This window comes from Saimiri boliviensis, chromosome 5 (assembly GCF_048565385.1).
Source record: "Saimiri boliviensis isolate mSaiBol1 chromosome 5, mSaiBol1.pri, whole genome shotgun sequence".
Classification (NCBI taxonomy): domain Eukaryota; kingdom Metazoa; phylum Chordata; class Mammalia; order Primates; family Cebidae; genus Saimiri; species Saimiri boliviensis.
The window spans coordinates 33,124,054-33,142,944 of NC_133453.1; the positions used below are offsets into that span (position 1 = coordinate 33,124,054).

General features: G+C 40.5%; 1 long non-coding RNA gene across 6 annotated transcripts in view; it reads left to right on the forward strand.

The window, feature by feature from the left end:
- The window catches only part of LOC120364355 (uncharacterized), a 380,014-nt gene that overhangs the window by 13,663 nt on the left and 347,460 nt on the right, over positions 1 to 18,891 (forward strand). For 3 of the 6 annotated variants that reach the window (XR_012517631.1, XR_012517632.1, XR_012517634.1), the window contains exon 4: positions 794 to 872. This is a non-coding gene — a long non-coding RNA (uncharacterized LOC120364355). Of the gene's footprint in view, positions 1 to 793; positions 7,017 to 18,891 lie in introns of those variants that run through there. The other 3 variants (XR_012517633.1, XR_012517635.1, XR_005579629.2) reach the window with 3 other exon arrangements.

Here is an 18,891-nt window from a genome sequence, read left to right on the forward strand (position 1 = left end):
TTATTAATCTAACTAAAATAGTGATACACAGTGAAATGTGTACGTATGTGGTGGGCATGCAGAGAAGGAGGAGACCCCTTATTTCTGTAATGAAGTCAATAAATAATGTCTAAAGCAGTGATAATCACATTGCCACAATTAAAACATTTTATATAGATATATGGTAGTCAATTCCAAAGAATCAGCTAAAAGAATTTACAGCAGCTGTCTCTGGGGAAGGGTAAATATTCAGTGAGAGGGCTGTTGACTCTTCAAACTATGAACATATATAACTTTGAAAAAGCTAAATTATCTTTTTAAAAAAGGACTAGAAGATGATCTTAAGGAGAAAAATGCTAGGAGATACTTTCCTAGATTAGAAACACATGAACATTAAGATTGAAAGAGATATTTGAATCTCTTGAAAAGGCCCCATGACCAGGAAATTCTGGAATCCGGAATAACAGTTATTTAAAACACACACACACACACACACACACACACACACGTGAAACCTTGTAGGTATGTATTGAGGGTTACATACAAAGGACTAAGAGTGAGATTGGCCCTAGTGTCATTGAAGCTAGAAAATGATGTATCAGTACTAATTCTGAGAGAAAATTATACCAAAGCCGGTATTCTGTTGTTTTCAGGTAACTAGGTCTTTGCCTGTTGTGAATACTTTCTCAGGAAGCTGCTAGAATACCAAATGAGGCAGTAATCCAAAAAAGAGCCAGGAACAAGGATATATCTGTTGGCTTAGGCTATGATGCAGTAACAAATGACACCAAACTCTCCATGGTTTACGTCATAGGTTTATGGGATGCAGGATAATGGAGCATGCTCTTTCTGGAACATTGCTAGTCTTACAACAGAGGGAGAAGACAGCCATGGTAAGTCTGTCTTTTAAACTTTCACCTGGAATTGATAATTGATGTATCACTAGCTAATGTAAATCACCTGGTCACTTCTGCGTGACCTTAGAGATAAGGTGGACATCGCAAGTCATGGCCAAGACTCATATCAATGGGATGGAGAAGTAGAATCCACCCCAATGCAGGAATAGCAAATATTTTGAACAAAAATACAACCTATTTCAAAAGGAGTCTTTGTATAGAAGGGATCAAAAAGAATGCTGAGGACATCTGTGCAACAGTCTCAGAAACAACAATTTGGGATTGAGAAGGACGTAAGAGAGCTCTGAGAGGAAGGTCAGGTTGGAAAGTAGGTGAGTGACATCTATTGCTTTTCTGACAGGTTTAGTATTAGATAGCTGCCTCTCTGGGTGGGCACTAGAAGATAGAGAGAGATTGGGGAGGAAACTGCTGTTTTCTCATCAGCTTTTTTTTGTATGAAGGGTTTTTAAAAACTGTGCAATGTAATAATGTAAATTTAAACTATTTTTTTAAGTGGATAGAAATTTAGCTCTACTTTATTTGATATGTCTGTGTGTGTGTGCATCTGTGATGTGTACGTGTTCTTTGTGTATATATGTGTGACTAATTGTCAAACTGTAGTTAGGGATAGTTTGTTACTGCCTGCAGCAAGATAAGTACAGGCATTGAGAGTAAGCATTTATAAACTTGAATAGTGATTTGGTAGAATATTTTATATCTATTGAAATCAAGAATATAAACTTTTTGGGCTTATATTTTGTATTCTTGGCTTTAAACATTTTACTTTTCTAGTAATTCAATTTTACTGATTTTACAAAGGCATTGGTCTGCAATGGATTGGAAATTTTAAAAAATTGGTCCTTCTTTACACAATTTAGAAACAGTGGTTTAGGGTATAAAGGTAAGATTATAGGAAAAAAAAAAATTTAAGAATTGTTATGCTGGAACAATCAGCAAATCACCAATGTTACATTTTCTGATCATCCTTCCTCCTTCACAATTATATTCATGAGAATTTATGTAGACCCAACAAAAGCATATTGAAGTCAGCACTCCCGGTCTTTCCATAATTAAGTGATTTACAACAGTCTTCTCTTCCTCTATCTTGCCCTCTCAATAAAGCACCTGGAAAGAACCCAAAGAAAATAGTGGTATTTTCCAGCAGGCCATGGGAAAACAGCATTAGCAACCCTGAGAAGGTGGAGACATTTAACTTTGCGAGAATAACAAGATGACTTTTATGTACTTCTGTCCAAATTCTGCATTTCTGACTGTACTACGTTGATACTAGTGAGTGTTAATAGTCAAATATCTAAAGTATTAGTAGTGATAATGCAAAATAATAGGGATCCTCTTGCCTTTTAAACTGATTTATTGGGTTCTTGCTTCTTTCCCTTCAGATTTTATGCCCATGCTACCTGATGCTTAAAGAAAGCAAAGAAAATGTCTACAGTAAATGTCTTTTGGGGCTTAAAAACTGGTGCTTTACTGGGATAAAGTAAAATACAGTTTATTGTAGGATGTATTTTTAGAAGCACAAGCAAACAGTTCTTGTTAAGAATAGTGACATTTCTTTCAATACGTAAGCAAAAAAGGATATCAGTAATTCTACCAGTTCTAAAGCTGAAGTTTACATGCATCTTGATAAAGCGCTTCTGTTCTCTGCGTTAGCTGTGGTTCAGTCATGAGGGTTGTCTTGGTAATACTGGAAAACAGAACACAGAAGACTCATGCCCTAACAGGAATCTTTAATACCTAAACTCAGGTACAGGATACAGTGGTTCAAATCATGCCCCAAGGAGTGTCCCATCTCTGCATAGTAAAAGGTTGTCATAACATGGTTAGTAGTTACTGTGTTTCTAAAACTAACCTTATCAGAGTATCTGACTTGTGGGTTCAGATACTTAATCAGTGGTTCTCAAGTTTTCTTTTTTACCACAGCACATTTACATGAGTAACATCTAAAGAAGGGCTCTATTTTCAAAACCTCCTCCCATCAAGACTTTTATTCTCTCCCCACCCTTCCCACTTCTACAAGGATTTAGAAACAGGTTTCTTGTCTGGGTGTGTACATATAATGGGGAAGGGGAGAATACATCTTTTTTTGTTTGTTGTTTTTGTTTATTTGCAACTTTAAGTTTGTTTCCTTAGACAATAAGGCTGTGAAGAATTATCTCTTTTCATATGTCTCTTTTCGGGATTTTCCCCCAATTTATTAAAGTATAGTTGACAAATAAAAATTGTACATATATCAGGGCATGGTGGCTGATGCCTGTAATCCCAGCACTTTGGGAGCTCGAAGCAGGAGGATCACTTGAGGCTAGGAGTTCGAGACCAGCCTGAGCAACATAAGACCTTGTCTCTACAAAAAATAAAATAACATTAACTAGGCATGGCAGTATGCCTCTGTGGTCCCCACTACCCGGGAGGCTGAGGTGGAAGGATCGTTTTAGCCCGGGAGTTAGAGGCTGCAGTGAACTATGATCATGCCACTGTATTCCAGCCTAAATGACAGATCGAGACCTTGTCTGTAAAAAGAAAAAAAATTAATAAAAAATTGTATATATTTATAGTACATACAATGTGATGTTTTAATATATGTAAACATTATGTAATGATTAAATCAAGCTAATTAACATATCCATCACCTCATATACTTATCCTTTTTTTTTTTTTTTGGTGAGAACATTTAAGATGTACTCTCTTAGCAGTTTTCAAGTACGTAATACATTATTCTTAACTATAGTCACCATGCTGTACCATAGATCTCCAGAACTGAGAATAAATCTTTTTATCTGTGTACATCCCTGGGCAGCAGATGAGAATAAGAACACTTAAAAAATTCATTGTCATGATTGCTAGTGTCTTTTTCTGTGTAAACTTTTCTTAGCAAGGAATCTCTTCCTATTAACTAAATTCTTAACTATTTGACATACTTTTTAAAAAAAGTCCTGTCAAAAATGACAATGATTTTTTGTACGTTTGTTTTTTCTTCCAGGAATATCTTCTTGCCAACAGGACTTACAGGAAGACACATATGCCTGTGCCTCCTCTGCACAAGCAGATTTTCATATCATTAGGGTTTTACATTTATAGATCAGGAAAAATGTCTATTCCATCCTAATTCATGAGTTGGAGCAGATACATTTACAGTTCTGAGATCCTTTTAAGATAAGAGGCCCCTTAGTACCTATATTCTCAAACTATGAATGAGTGTCATAAAGAGTGAAATGGAATTGAATTTACTGGAATTTGTTGTGCTTACAGTCCTGGCTCTTGACGGTATAATTTCTTAATCAAAGTCTATAATCTCCTTAACTGGGCTTGTTCCAGGATGAACTACATTCTTTTTATTTTTCTCTTCCTCCAGTACAATTACCCAGTGCAAATTCATGGACTGAATCTGCAGATGTTATTGTCTAATATGTTACTGGCCTGATACTCTTAAGTGTTACTAATATCTTTCCATGGCACAGTCCTAAATATTTTTCGTAACTGTGGTTTTGAGCCTATGCTTTTGTCATTATGTGTCAGAGTTTCTTGTACATTTTCCAGGAAGCTGCAACTGAATCATTTTCAGGACTTTTATATAACCTAGTCTATCAGTGGTAGTCCAAGATTAAACAAATACTGCATGCTCTTGTGGCCTAAGTGATACAAGATGTGAAAGCGTTATAACCAAACACTTCCTAAGTAGCTTGCTGCAGCCCAGGAATGCTTACTGGAATTTCCATAGTATATGATAAAGCTAAAGGAGTTTAAAAAACACCCTCTCTTTTCCTTTGGGCTTGTCCTAAGTTGTCTTTTCCTTGTCAGAGCTTGCTGCACACACACAGGCCGAGCACCTGGCATGTGTTACGAATGATATGACACATTCAGGTATTTGTCTAACCCATTAGACTTTAAGTGTCCCAATCCTCTTAGCCACGATTCCTCCTTCTGTGTCTAACTTTTGACCTTAACAGAGAGAACCAAACTTAGCATTCTAAACACAAGACACAGGAAACTAGAACTTGAGGTCTACAGGGAACAGAGATATCGACCACCCTTGGGATAACATATGGAGCAGGTATGAAAAGCCCGTGCTAAAGATTTTGTTCTTAAAATTCCTAAAGGTGAGAAATTATTAAATAAGAGGCTGATGACCTTTCTCCAAGAAAAAAATTGCAAAGTATGAAAATTGTATGGGACATATGGAAGGTATAAATTTTCCTTGCTAGTTTGAGCTTTCACTAAAAAAGGAAAATAATGGCAACTATTTCATAGGATTGTTGTGAGGATGAAATGAAAAGATCTAAACGTATCACTTTGCACTGTCCCTGGCACATCGTAAATGATTACTATTGAATATTACTATCATATTTCATTGCATCTGATTAAAATGTCATTTTTTATATCACCAATAAAAATTTCCAATTAAACTGACACAATGTTTATCACCAAATTATTTTATATTTATTGAAAAAATATTAGACTTATTTAGATATATTTTAAAAATCATATTTCATTATTGTGCCATAGATATAAAGTCAAATGTAAACAAATCTGTAAACATACTATTTCAGGTATTTCTAGGACTTTTTCATGACAAGAGTCTAATTCTTTGGAATCACTTTTCAACTCAGAGACATCGATTTCTGTGTTTTTTTCTCAAAATACTGTCTGTGATATCAAGTGTTGAAAGTGAGAAATGCAACATTTCTAAAATGTTCCTCTCTGTTGAATCCCAGATTTTCTTTCAAACTACTGTGCCCATTCGCCTTGTGTTTGCTCTGTCTGACTAGAACGTGTCAATGGAAAGTTTTCAGAAAATAACCAGGTTTATATTCTTTTTTTTTTTTTTTTTGAGACGGAGTTTCACTCTTGTTACCCAGGTTGGAGTGCAATGGCACGATCTAGGCTCACCGCAACCTCCACCTCCTGGGTTCAAGCAATTCTCCTGCCTCAGCCTCCTGAGTAGCTGGAATTATAGGCACGTGCCACCATGCCCAGATAATTTTTTGTATTTTTAGTAGAGACGGGGTTTCACCATGTTGACCAGGCTGGTCTCGATCTCTTAACCTCGTGATCCACCCGCCTCGGCCTCCCAAAGTGCTGGGATTACAGGCTTGAGCCACCGCGCCCGGCCCCAGGTTTATATTCTTTTCTGAATTCCTGCTCTTTGCATCTTAACTTGTTTCTTTCATGGTCTCCCTGCTTAGTTTATGATAACTCCATTGTAGTAGTTGCTTACATCAAAATCCCAGGAGTCATCCTTGGCTTCTCTCTGTCTCTTACACCCCACATCTAATCTACCAAGTTTCTATATAGAGAATCTGCTTTCCTTTACTGCTGCTATTCTGGCCTGAGGCATCATCATCTCTCACCTATAATTACCTCTTAACAGGTTTTTCTCCTTCTGTCTTGGCCCCACTACAATTCTATTCTCAACATAGTGGCCAGAGCAAATCTTACAAAACTAAGTCAGATTATGTCTCTCCTCTACTCAAAATCCAGCTCTCCCAGCTCCCCATTTTGCTCAGAGTAGAAGCCAAAGTCTTTGTAACGGCCCAAGAAAATTAATGCTTCCTGCTTCACTTCTCTCCCTTTTTTCCTTGCTTCTGGTGCACTTTGCTCCAGACTCACTGGTCTCCTGGCAGTTTCTCATTCTCATCATCATGCTCCTGCTGGAGGGGATCTTTGTTTAGCTCTTCCCTCTGCCTGGAATCCTCCTCCTCCAGGATCTACAGAGTTAACCTCCTCACCTCCATCAAGATTTTGGTGAAATCTCATGTTCTAACTGAAGCCTACCATGGCCACCCTATTTTAGACTGCAACCTGAATCTCATCTGTGCTTCAGTCCATCCCATTCCCTGTAATCCACTCCATGTTTTCTTTTTCCATAGCACTTATCAGTATAATATACTACAACATTTATTTATGTATTATAGTTTATGATCTGTCTTTCCTTAGAAGGGTAGGCATCTTTCATTTGTTCACTAATGATTCCTAAGTGCCTAGGACCATACCTCATTGGCATTCATTCCATACTTGTTGAGTTGTACTGAATTGCCATAAATCCTGTGAGCAAGGTCAGCCAGCACAAGGTGCTACGGGAGTGTATAGAAATGACCCCATACAGATCAGGTTACGAAAGACTGTGAAGGCGTTGAGGCCTCCTCTACACTTTTTTTTTTTTTTTTTTTTTTTTTTTGAGATGGAGTTTCGCTCTTGTTACCCAGGCTGGAGTGCAATGGCGCGATCTCGGCTCACTGAAACCTCCGCCTCCTGGGTTCAGGCAATTCTCCTGCCTCAGCCTCCTGAGTAGCTGGGATTACAGGCACGCACCACCATGCCCAGCTATTTTTTTTTTTTTTATTTTTAGTAGAGACGGGGTTTCACCATGTTGACCAGGATGGTCTCGATCTCTTGACCTTGTGATCCACCCGCCTCGGTCTCCCAAAGTGCTGGGATTACAGGCTTGAGCCACCGCGCCTGGCCCTCTACACTTTTTTTTAGAAGAGATGAGGTCTTGCTGTGTTGCCCAGGCTGGGGTACAGAGGCTATTTACAGGTGTGAAGCATACAACAGCCTTGAACTCCTGGCCTCAAGCAGTCCTCCCCATGTTAGTCTCCCAGATGAGACCACAGGCACACCCCAGCTCTCAGCAGAACTTTTAAGGATAAATAGAGTGAGGCAAATGAAGGAACCATGAGAAGCAATGAAATCATAGATGCAAAGTACTCCATTGGTGTGTTAGTCAGCTTGAACTGCTATGACTAAATACCATAGACTAGGTGGCTTAAACAACAAATATTTATTTCTCATAGTTCTGGAGGCTGGGAAGTCCAAGATCAGGGCACCTCTATCTGCGGGTGAACAACCACTTCCTGGCTTGCAGATGGCCATCTTCTCATCTTCTCGTCATATCCTCACATGGTGGAGAGAGATCTAGAGATGCCTCTGGGATATCTTATAAAAGCACTAATCCAATTCATGAAAGCTCTACCCTCATGATTTAATAACCTCCCAGAGCCCTACCTCCTAATATCACCACATTGTGGGTTAGGATTTCAATATATGAATTTTGTTAGATCACAGACATTTGGTCCATTGCACTTGGGTATTGTTTCAGGTGGATATTTAGATTACATACTACCAGTTGATTCTAGTTCAGGGTATAGAAATCAAACATCATGGGTAATACACTTTGTGGAATATTTGTTCAGCAAAGGTTTTTTCTGCTTGAATTCTACCATGTTACAGTAGTGAGCACTCTTAACATTTCATGGTCAAATTGCATTGGCCAGGAGTTTCAGTCTGACTAGCCAAGGTGCCAAATCTTTGTTTTGGTCAATAGGATAGCCAGTAATAAAAAACACTAAGCCAAAATCATAAAGTTTACAGTGAATATCTTTGGAAGGTAATACAATGACTTAGAGATGTTTCTCATTTGAGATATTCTTTTACCAGGGATGTACTCAGAGATAGAGCCTTTACTATATTAGCACAAGGCATAAACCAGGCATCCCCAAACTATGGCCCAAGGGCCGCATGCGGCCCCCTGAGGCCATTTATCCGGCCCCCCGCCACACTTCAGGAAGGGGCACCTCTTTCATTGGTAGTCAGTGAGAGGAGCACAGTATGTGGCGGCCCTCCAGCGGTCTGAGGGATAGTGAACTGGCCCCCTGTGTAAAAAGTCTGGGGACGCCTGGCATAAACCCACTCTTGAATCAGCTTTGTAACATATGATGTATGACTTACGTGTTCTTTTTTTTTTTTTTTGAGACAGTCTCACTCTGTCGACAGGCGCCAGGCTGGAGTGCAGTGGCACAGTCTCAACTCACTGCAACCTCCGCCTCCCATATTCAAGCAATTCACCTGCCTCAGCCTCCTGAGTAGCTGGGACTACAGGCATGTACCACAACGCCCAGCTAATTTTTTTTGTATTTTTAGTAGAGACGGGGTTTCACTATGTTGGCCAGGATGGTCTCAATCTCTTGACCTAGTGATCCGCCCTTCTTGGCCTCCCAAAGTGCTGGGATTGCAGGCGTGAGCCACCGCGCCCGGCCTGACTTATGTGTCCTTAACACTGTGTGCCATCTGGTGGCTTCATATTTAAGTATTATTCTTGATAATGAGATGTCAAGCTTAGTTGTTTCTACCTGTTAGATGAATACATGTGCTTTCGATACATAAATATAACACATTTTAAAATAGGAAATTCTTGACAATGTTTGCTTGTGCCCTTTAAATTTCAGTGGGCTGATACAAAGCCCCCTTGCTCTCTTAAACTGCTGATAGAACCACCTAAACTTGTGCAGCAAACCGTCGTAGCACATGCATACCTATGTAACAAACCTGCACGTTCTGCACATGTATCCCAGAACTTAAAGTATTAAAAAAAAAAACCACCTAAACTCAGTCCCTTACTGGCACACAATAACCAATACACATTATCTAAATAATTATTTAGACTTTGATTCAGAAGAAACATATAGTGTAAGCCTTAAGGACTTGAGGGAACAGAACTTAATGTACATTCTGGATTTGTAAAATAGGACTCATGGTAGTTACCTATCTCAGTCTTTATGAGATTTAATACATGCAATGTGAGTTGATATATGTAACAATCTTTGGTACACATCTTTTATCAATAGACTTTATTTTTACGGAAAGTTTTCTTTTCATTTTTTTTGAGATGAACCCTCACTCTGTCATCCAGACTGGAGTGCAGTGGCAAGATCTCAGCTCACTGCAACCTCTGCCTCCCAGGTTCAAGTGATTCTCCTGCCTTAACCTCCCGAGTAGCTGGGATTATAGGCACCTGCCACCACGCCTGGCTAATTTTTTATTTTTGAGACAGAGTCTCGCTTTGTTGCCAGGCTGGAATGCAGTGGCATGATTGGCTCACTGCAACCTCCACTTCCTGGTTCAAGTGATTGTCCTGCCTCAGCCTCCTGAGTAGCTGGGACTACAGGTGTGCACCACCACGCCCAGCTAATTTTTGTGTTTTTAGTACAGACGAGGATTCACCATGTTGGCCAGAATGGTCTCTATCTCTTTACCTGGTGATCCACCCGCCTCAGCCTCCCAAAGTGCTGGGATTACAGGTATGAGCCACCGCACACAGCCTTAAGGAAAGTTTTGGACTTGCGGAAGAAGCAAGCAGATAATATAGAGAGTTCCCGTGTACTCTATACCTACACAGAGTTTTCTCTATTGCTGACATCTGACATTAGTATGGTACAATTCTTATAATTAATGAACCAATATTGATACAGTATTGTTTTGAACTAAAGTCCATAGTTTATTGAGAGTTTCTTAGTTTTTGCTTAGTGTCCTTTTGTGTTTCAGAATTCATCCCAGGATACTGTGTTATATTTACTTGTCATGTCTCCTTTGGCTCCCTTGGCTATGTCAGTTTCTCAGACTTTTCTGTTTCTGATGACCTTTACAATTTGAAGAGTACTGGTCAGGTATATTTAGGTTGCCCCTGTATTGCAGTCTGTCTTTGACATATTTTAAAGCTTCTGAAAGTGTTTGTTACTGATGTTATTGCTTCATATTCACATTAAATGTGGAACAGAGCTGGGATATGGGCAGGGGATAGTCTTGTTGAAAATTCAGTATTTAAAAGAGATTTATTTTGAAGCATTTTCAATTTACCAGTGCTGAAAAACTGGACAAAATTTGGTTTGCCTACATCCATCCTTCTATCTTCTATTCAGTAAATATTGTGAGGATAGTGTGTATTAGATGCTGGGGATTCAATAATAAACAAAATGTAACTGCTTTTATGGAGCTTCCAGACAAATAGGAAGAGAGTTAAACAGAAAAAGAAGTAATCTACGGGATAACTGTTAACAGTAAAGGAAAGAAAGTGTTCTTATATTAAAGAATATCTTAGTAGGTAAGGGCGAGGGAGACTAACTTTATTAAGATCATGCATTAGTTAGGACATTACAGAGACAGAAAACAGAATAATGGGCTTAAACAAGGTAGAAATTTCTCTCTGTGTTCAGGAAATCAGGGAGTCAATTCAGAGCTAAGATGGTAGCTCCATAGTCCCAGGATCCCATACCCCTTCCACTTTATTGCTTTGCTGTGCATGGATTAATTTCTCAGCATCATCTCATCTAAGACAGTTTCTGGGGCTCCAGCTATCACATCTGAATTCCAGCCATCATGAAGCAGAAGGGGTTAGAGAAGAGAACTCCCCGTTTCCCATTTCTGTTTACTTTTTAAAGTTTTGACAGAACTTTTAGTTTTACTTTTTATTGTTTCTGTTTTGAGAGAACTCAGTGAAGTGGCCTTATGCAGCCACCTTACCTAGTCTCTTTGTCCAGATGGCCTTGTATAAACATCAGAGATTTTATTGCTATGGTGGTTCTCAAACTACAGCATGCATCAGAATCACTGGCAAGGCTTGTTGAAATACAGATTACTGGGCTGCACCCCAGGGTTTCCCATTCAGTAGGAGAACAAGAATGTGCATTTCTAACAAGTATCTATGTGTTGCTGATAATGCTGGTTCACGACCACATTTCGAGACCCATTGGCATAAAAAGGGAGTGTGGCCAGGTACAGTGGCTCACACCTGTAATCCCAGCATTTTGGGAGGCTGAGGTGGGAGGATTACTTGAGCCCAGGAGGTTGAGATCAGCCTGGACAACATAGCGAGACCCCATCTCTACAAATAGTAATTTAAAAAATTGTAATGCTCCTGTGGTCCCAGCTACTCAGGAGGCTGAGGCAGGAGGATCACCTGAGCTCAGGAGGCTGAGGCTGCAGTGAGCCTTGATTGCACTATAGCACTCTAGCTTGGGTGACAGAGTGAGACCCAGTTTAAAAAAAATGAAAGAAAAGAAGAAAAAGAAAAGGCAAGCATAGATATTAGGGGAACAGTCTCTGACTTGGATCATGATGTAGTCTTTGATCATTTACATTTTTTTACTGAGACAGATTAAGCTTTCTTAGATCAGGTATCTCATTTTTGAAATGTCTGTTCTGGGTAGCTTTACATAATGTGGTCATTTTTGTGTAAGGTCTGTGTTTTGGTTATTTTACTGCTATGTCACAAACCACCTCAAAGTACAGTAGCTTAAAGCAGTCATATACTTATGATTCTGTGGATCTGCAATTTGAACAGGACTCATTGGAGAGGGCTGGCCTCTGCTCTTCATATGCTGGCTAGCTTTGACTGGGCAGAAGAATCCAATATGGCCTTCCTTACCTGTTGGAGCTGGCTGTCAGCTGGAGCACCTAGTGTTCCTCTAGGTGACTCTCCAGCAGTACAGACAGCAGTATAGTCTGGACTTTCTTACATGGAGGCTTAGGGCTCCAAGGGGGCAAAATAGAGGTTCCAAAGCTAAGCCTAGCAATTACACTGAGTCCATTCTGCTAGAATCTCTGGGTCAGAACAAATAATGAAACCAGCCCAGATTCAAGAAGAGAGGAAGCAGACTTCATCTATTGATGGGAGGAGTGGTAAAGTCATAGCAAAAAAGAGGATGCAGTGGGAGGGATTATTACTATACCTGTCTCTGTAATAGACCACCACAGTCAGAAATGAGAATGACAGTATTAGAGTAGATATCTCATTTAATTGTCATGTGGACATAGACCTATCATTTATTGGATTTTATCCCTATCAGGACCAAAGTGTGATTTGGATAAAACACTTCCAAAACATTTTGGGTTATTAATAGAAGTGTGGCAAGATCAAACGGGGTTTTAGAAAGGTTTGTTGGTTATTGAAAAAATGTTTCCATTTCTTCATTGATAAAAAAGTTCAAAAATGAGGACAAGTTGAAAATAAATTCATATATATTTTTCTGCTGGTCTTGTTTAAATACATGAGTATTTTGATTGAAAGCTGATCTCAACTTTTGAAAGTCAGCATTTAAAAAAATGATGTTCTACCTATGCAATGAGAATTTCTACATAAAAGAGGTCATGTTTGTTGTCTGTTTTTATATGTGGTGTAATTTAGGGTATGAGAAAGAGACTCTTCTTTTCCTCCCTCATCCAGTGAAATTTTTACCAATGCCTGAAATATTACCAGGAATGATTCACTATTTGTTGCAAGCATTGCTCACTTTCACTGGATTTTAACATAGCAAGTATTTCTTGGAAGGGAAGGACAGGAGGTAGCACTGTGGCATGAATAATTTAGAGAAGCATTCTTTCTGAGGTTCCTGGGTGTCTCTGGAGGAAGGCGGTTCTGAAAGGCAGGAGGTGGGTGTGGTGGAGCAGGGGAGGATGAAGAATGGTGGGAGAGGGGTACTGAGCCCACATTGCCCTACCTCACACAGCCTACTGCTTAGGAGGCATGATTAGGCTGATGTGATTCTCTACCTACTTTTATTTTGAGTAGAACATTTTGTACCTATAATATGATATTCATGCTCTTCGTGTTTTTTCCTAAACACTTCCACAAAGAGTATTTGTTTACCCTTAAAATTTTATCTCCAGTGTTGTGCTTTAGGGCCTTTCTCCTATAATAACTTTTAGCTTTTGTGATTTTTCCCTTGTAACTAAATGTCTCATTGAGCCTGTTCTTTTCATCCTGTTTCCCAAGGTCTAAGACACAGTCCTGGCATTCTAGGGGCCTCTGAAGTTACTGGTCCACTGTGGGAAAATCCCAGCTTGGGCAGAGTTGGGGTTGTTTGTTCGCCAGGTGTTGAATAGACTGCAGAGTGAAGCTGCCTCACAGCCTGTGTTTTCCTGGTTTGAATAGCGAGCTTAGTTACTTCATTGACTTTCTTAAGGGTACCCGGTTCCTCCTTTTAATTTATGCCTTTACCCAGTGAAAACTAAATCCAACTCAGAAACCCCAAATAGTTTCATTCTAGGGAGTTGCTTTTGTTTGAGGAGCTAGTATAGTACAAGACTGTGATTTTATTATTCCCACAGAAAGCAAGAGCCTGTTCTGTGGTTCAGATGAAAAGCTCTGTAACTAACAGGATTCTTTCTTCCTTTCTTTCTTTTTTTGGGTTCCATTTCTCTCATTAGCTGCCAGGTCATTTCATGACAGTTCTCCCGGCTGAAGTGATTTATCATGTAGAGTGAAGGAGAAGTGGGAACTGTCTGGTTTCTTTTTGCCCCGTGACAGGGGGGCTTCTCTGCCTGCTGTCAGGGCAGGCCAACAGCCCATTGCTTTGGTGGTGTGGGCTGAGGAAAGGAAGCTTGACTCTTAACTATTGCTGTTCTGCATGAGGCCCTGGCATGTAAGGCGGTGAGCCAGTGGCTGCAGTCTGCCTCCTGATGCTCCCTCCTAAAGCCAAAGGCTCTTGGAAGACAAGACTTAGTTTTGCAGCCAAGCTAGAGGTGGAGTTCTGTCTGTGGTAGTCATGGTAATCTACACAGTATGGATTTTATAGTTAAGCAGAGGCTACCATAAGGAAAACTGGAGCCAGAGCTACATGGGCGTTTTGCCTCTTGTAAGGCTCTGCTTATGGCTCCTCCTCCATCCCAGCTGATTGATAGGCTCCCCAGGAACATCCATAGGCTGTTGAAGGCTCCTTGGTATTAGTGTCCCATCCTGTCCTCGTTAGTCATTCTTTTCTCCCCAACCGTGTTATATCAGCCAGCACATTTCTTTTTAACTTTTAAGTTCAGGGGTAATAGGTTACATAGGTAACCTGCAGGTTTGTTACACAGGTATACTTGTCTCATGGGAGTTTGTTGTACAAATTATTTCATCACCCAGGTATTAATTCCATTAGATATTTTTCCTGATCCTCTCCCTCCTCCCACCCTCCACCCTCTGATAGGCCCCAGTGTGTGTTGTTCCCCTCTGTGTGTCCATGTGTTCTCACCATTTAGCTTCCACTTACAAATAAGAACATGAGGTATTTGCAGTGTGATTAATCCAATAGTAGCTTTCGGTTATGACCATAGCTGAAGAAGCCGCTGATAAAGGCAGCTCTTGTCTTGATGTCATTCAGAGGTCCACCTGAAAAATAGGTGAGCCATAGACAATGAATAAATCAAAGAAGTGCAAATTTGATAACAAGGTGGACCAATAAGATGTCAACAAGCGGAGAACAAATGTAATACAATTCCTGGTATTCTCTTGGAGAAACCTCTGCTTATGAGTCCTCTAGCTTTCAGCCTCTGTGCATGGGCTCCATCTATATACCTAGACTCATCCCCGTTACTGAGCCAGTCATGACAAATAGGGACTATGACAGTATACCAGAAAGGTATAATCAGGGAAAGAGAAACTATGCTGAGCATTTGAAACAGAGGGAATATGCAGAAAACTGGTTATACAGGAGAGAGAAGAGCTGAGAAGCCAAACAACGGAAGGCAAGATAATCCAAAGAATAGCAATAGCAGAAAGCCGCTACCACTTCTAAACTGGAGGTCAACAGGGAGGAGGCAGTATTTTTTTTTTTTAACCAAGCAAGAGGCACTAGGGTCATCTGTTGGGTCTGTCTGTTGGGAGCTGGAGTCACAGAAGAGATGCTGAGATTCTTCCCAAGGCAGAGAGGGAGGAGGAGAAATATCCTGGGAAGTACAGCTTGCAATGGTTAGTCTCCTGGGATCTAGAGCACAGCAGCAGAGTATGAGGACTGGCCCAGGCAGGGAGCCCCATGCAGTGTGTGTGGGAGGGAGGGAGCTCAGAATTAAGTCTGGCTGCAGGTGGACCTTGTGTTGGGATGAGCACTGCCTGCTGTGAAACCTACCAGTGGCAGCACCTTCAGTCATCACGAGGTCTGGTAGATAATAAATAATAAATCATCATTTATTATCTCAGGTAGGGTGCAATGGTTAAGAGAACTGTATAGTTCTTGATAGAAATGTGGGTCCCATGGATATAAGGGTTTATTGAAAACTAAATGAGCTATAATATTTAAATTATACCTTGATAAAATGTGTATTAAAATAAACACACACAAAAAGCATCAAGCTCTAGAGTCACACTGTCTGTATTTGCTCTGTATGAGCTATTTATTGACTGAATTGTGTCTTCCTCAAATTCATATGTTGTTGAAGCCCCAACCCACAACATGACTATTTTCAAAGATAGGGCCTTTAAGAGGTAATTATGGTTAAATGGGGTCCTAAGGGTGGTACCCTAATCTGACAGGACTGGTGTTTTTATAAGAAGAGGAAGAGAAACCAGTGATCTCTTTCCATGAGTGCTCAGAGAAGAGGCCATGTGAGGACACAAAATAAGGTGGCCATCTGCAAGCCGAGAATAGAGGCCTCGCCAGGAACTAACCCTGCCAACACCTCAGTCTTAGATTTTGAACCTCCAGAATGTCAAGAAAATCTATTTCTGTTGTTTCAGCCACCCAGTCTGTGTATTCTGTTATGGCATCTGGAGCTGACTGATACATGAGCTACGTGACTCTGAGCAAAACACACATATTCTGTCTACCTTAGTTTCTTCATCTGAAAAATGAAGATGGTAAAAGTTCCCTCCTCATGGGGTTTTTGGCAGAATTCAGTGAAATCTAGTTTAAAGCACTTGGCATGTAGGCATGTAGTAAGTATGCCATGTAGCTCTTATATTTATAAGCTTGAACTTTTGCCTCAGTGTCCCTGCCCAGAGTCTGGGTCTTCCCTGTAAGTAGTTGCTGCCTCTCAATTCTCTAGCCCCACACAGGATCTTGCTAGTCCCTTCTCTTGGATTCTGTTCCTGGCACATTCCACCTCTCATTTCGGGTCCTGCTAGCACCACTCAGAACTGTCACCTGCTTTCCTTTTAGCTGCTTTCACTTATCTCTACCCTGAGACTGTCATGTCCTTCCGATTACATGCTTTGACCTATCTACCAAGTGGCTCATGGCTGAGCCAGCCTCTGTATCCATTTTCCATAACCGCATCCTCTCTGGTCCTGGTTCCATCCCATCAGTTTGTGTACATGGAATGGTCCCCATACTTCCTGCCTCCTTTAGCATTTAGGCTTTTTATACAGACTTATAACCCGGGGCGACTGTAGATTTTTCTCTCTAGAAATATATTAGGCTGGAAAGGGGCGAGTGGATAAGCTTGTTTTGAAGCTGCAGTTGCAGAGCAAGACTGCAGTTTTAGGTTTGTTTTTAAACTTAGATCATAGGCTTATTTGGGTTGGATTTTAGGGGAAATTATCTTTGCACGTGGGGCCATGGTCAGAGGCCAGTTGGATACAACTTCCCAGCATCAGTTCTTTGCTCAGCAAATCGTTACTGATTTTATGTGGGTATTGGGATCTGTGGTTGTCTATCTGAGGTTTGTTGGGTGGTTTGCAAGCAGTGGTTGTCAAGTTTGCAGTGATTCCCTGTGTGTGTTTTCCATTGTTGTATACCCCAAACCTAACAGCATCAAATAACACACATTTATTATCTCAGAGTTTCTGTAGTTTTTAGACTTTTAAAATTGCAAAATGATACAAGCTCATTATAACAAGTTTAAACATTGAGAAGTTTACAAAGTACAAGTGATACATATGTCCTTCTTACTCCCCTCCATTCTGACTCTCCCCAGAAATAACTACTGTCGACTGTTAAGTGTATCCATTCCGATTTTTTTCTATGCTTAGATAAAGACACATTCACACTCATGCACCCACTTTTTTTCCCCCACTTAAAAAAAAAAAACAAGAATGGCTCATACTTAAATTAGTCAGGACTCTTGTTTGCAAGTGATAGAAATGCTGTGTGAAATATCTCAGGCAAAAAGAGAAATTCACTGCCAGAAGAATTTAAATCACAGGACTCACTCTCTTTTTTTTCTCTGCTTCTGTCAGATCAGCATTGTCCACGAGCTAGAACTGTGGAGCTGCCTGGCTCACACCCTCAGCCTTCCCCATAAAGAGGGCTTGTCCCTTCGCCTTCTTTTCTACATAAAATATTCCCAAGGAGGTCTTCAATTGGCCTCATATATCATTTAAAGTACCTTTGGCTGCAAGTAACAGAAAACCCAATTAAGAATGACTTAAACAATAGGGGCTTATTCTTTCACAGAACCAGGTATCTAGAGGTAGGTGGTTATTTTAGGTTCAGCTGTGCCTGCATTCTGGGCCAGCTTCTCTGAAGCTCTCTAGGTCTTGCCCCCTGGTTGCCATATGGATAAGGCAACTCTAAACACCATGGCCTCACTTGGCAGTATCTTTCTTTTTTCTTTTTCTTTTTGTTCTGTTTTTTGAGACAGGGTCTCCCTCTGTTGCCTAGGCTGGAGTACAGTGATGCAATCATGGCACACTACAGCCTCAGTTTCCCAGATCAAGTGATCCTCCTGCCTTGGCCTCCCTAGTTATTGGGATTACAAGTGCACACCACCATGCCCAGCTAATTTAAACTTTTTTTTTTTTTTTTTTCTTTTTAGTAGAGACAAGGTCTTGCTATGTTGCCCAGGCTGATCTTGAACTTCTGGGTTCAAGTGATCCTCCCAAAGTGCTGGGATTAGAGGCATAAGCCACTAAGCCTGGCCAGCAATGCCTTCCTTATTGTGACTTCTCTCAAAAGCAAATTCTGAGACAAAGGCTTGTATGCACTGACTTGGGGGAGGTGACTGCAGGGTGCAGGAGCAGAGATCAGGATGGGAGTTGGAGAAAACAGGGAAAGAGGGGTGGCTAATAGAAAGGTTCATTACTGAGCTGGACAGTGCTGTGAGTAACTGGTGCTAGGTTTTGCTGGGACCTCCTGGGGGCCTTGTGGAACACACACTGTCAACCTGGGGCATAAAAGGGAAGTGTTTTTCTGTCAATACCCACCCCTCCAATTAAACAAAATAAGCAGGAACGCAATTTCCACTTACTGTTTATAAATATACAGTATACATAGTTTATAGCTGCATAGTATTTTGTTATACAAATGAACCTTTTCTTTTGTTAATAGACATTAAATTCACAGCCCTGGTTTTTAGCAAGTCGCTATAAACATCAAAAGGGGAATGACTTTGGTGAGGGGATCGATACCAGGACTGAGGACTCCTATTTTATCCCATTTTAAGACTTTGGTTCGGTGCAGTGGCTAATTCCTATAATCCCAGCATTTTGAGAAGCTGAGGTGGAAGGATCACTTGAGTCCAGGAGTTCAAG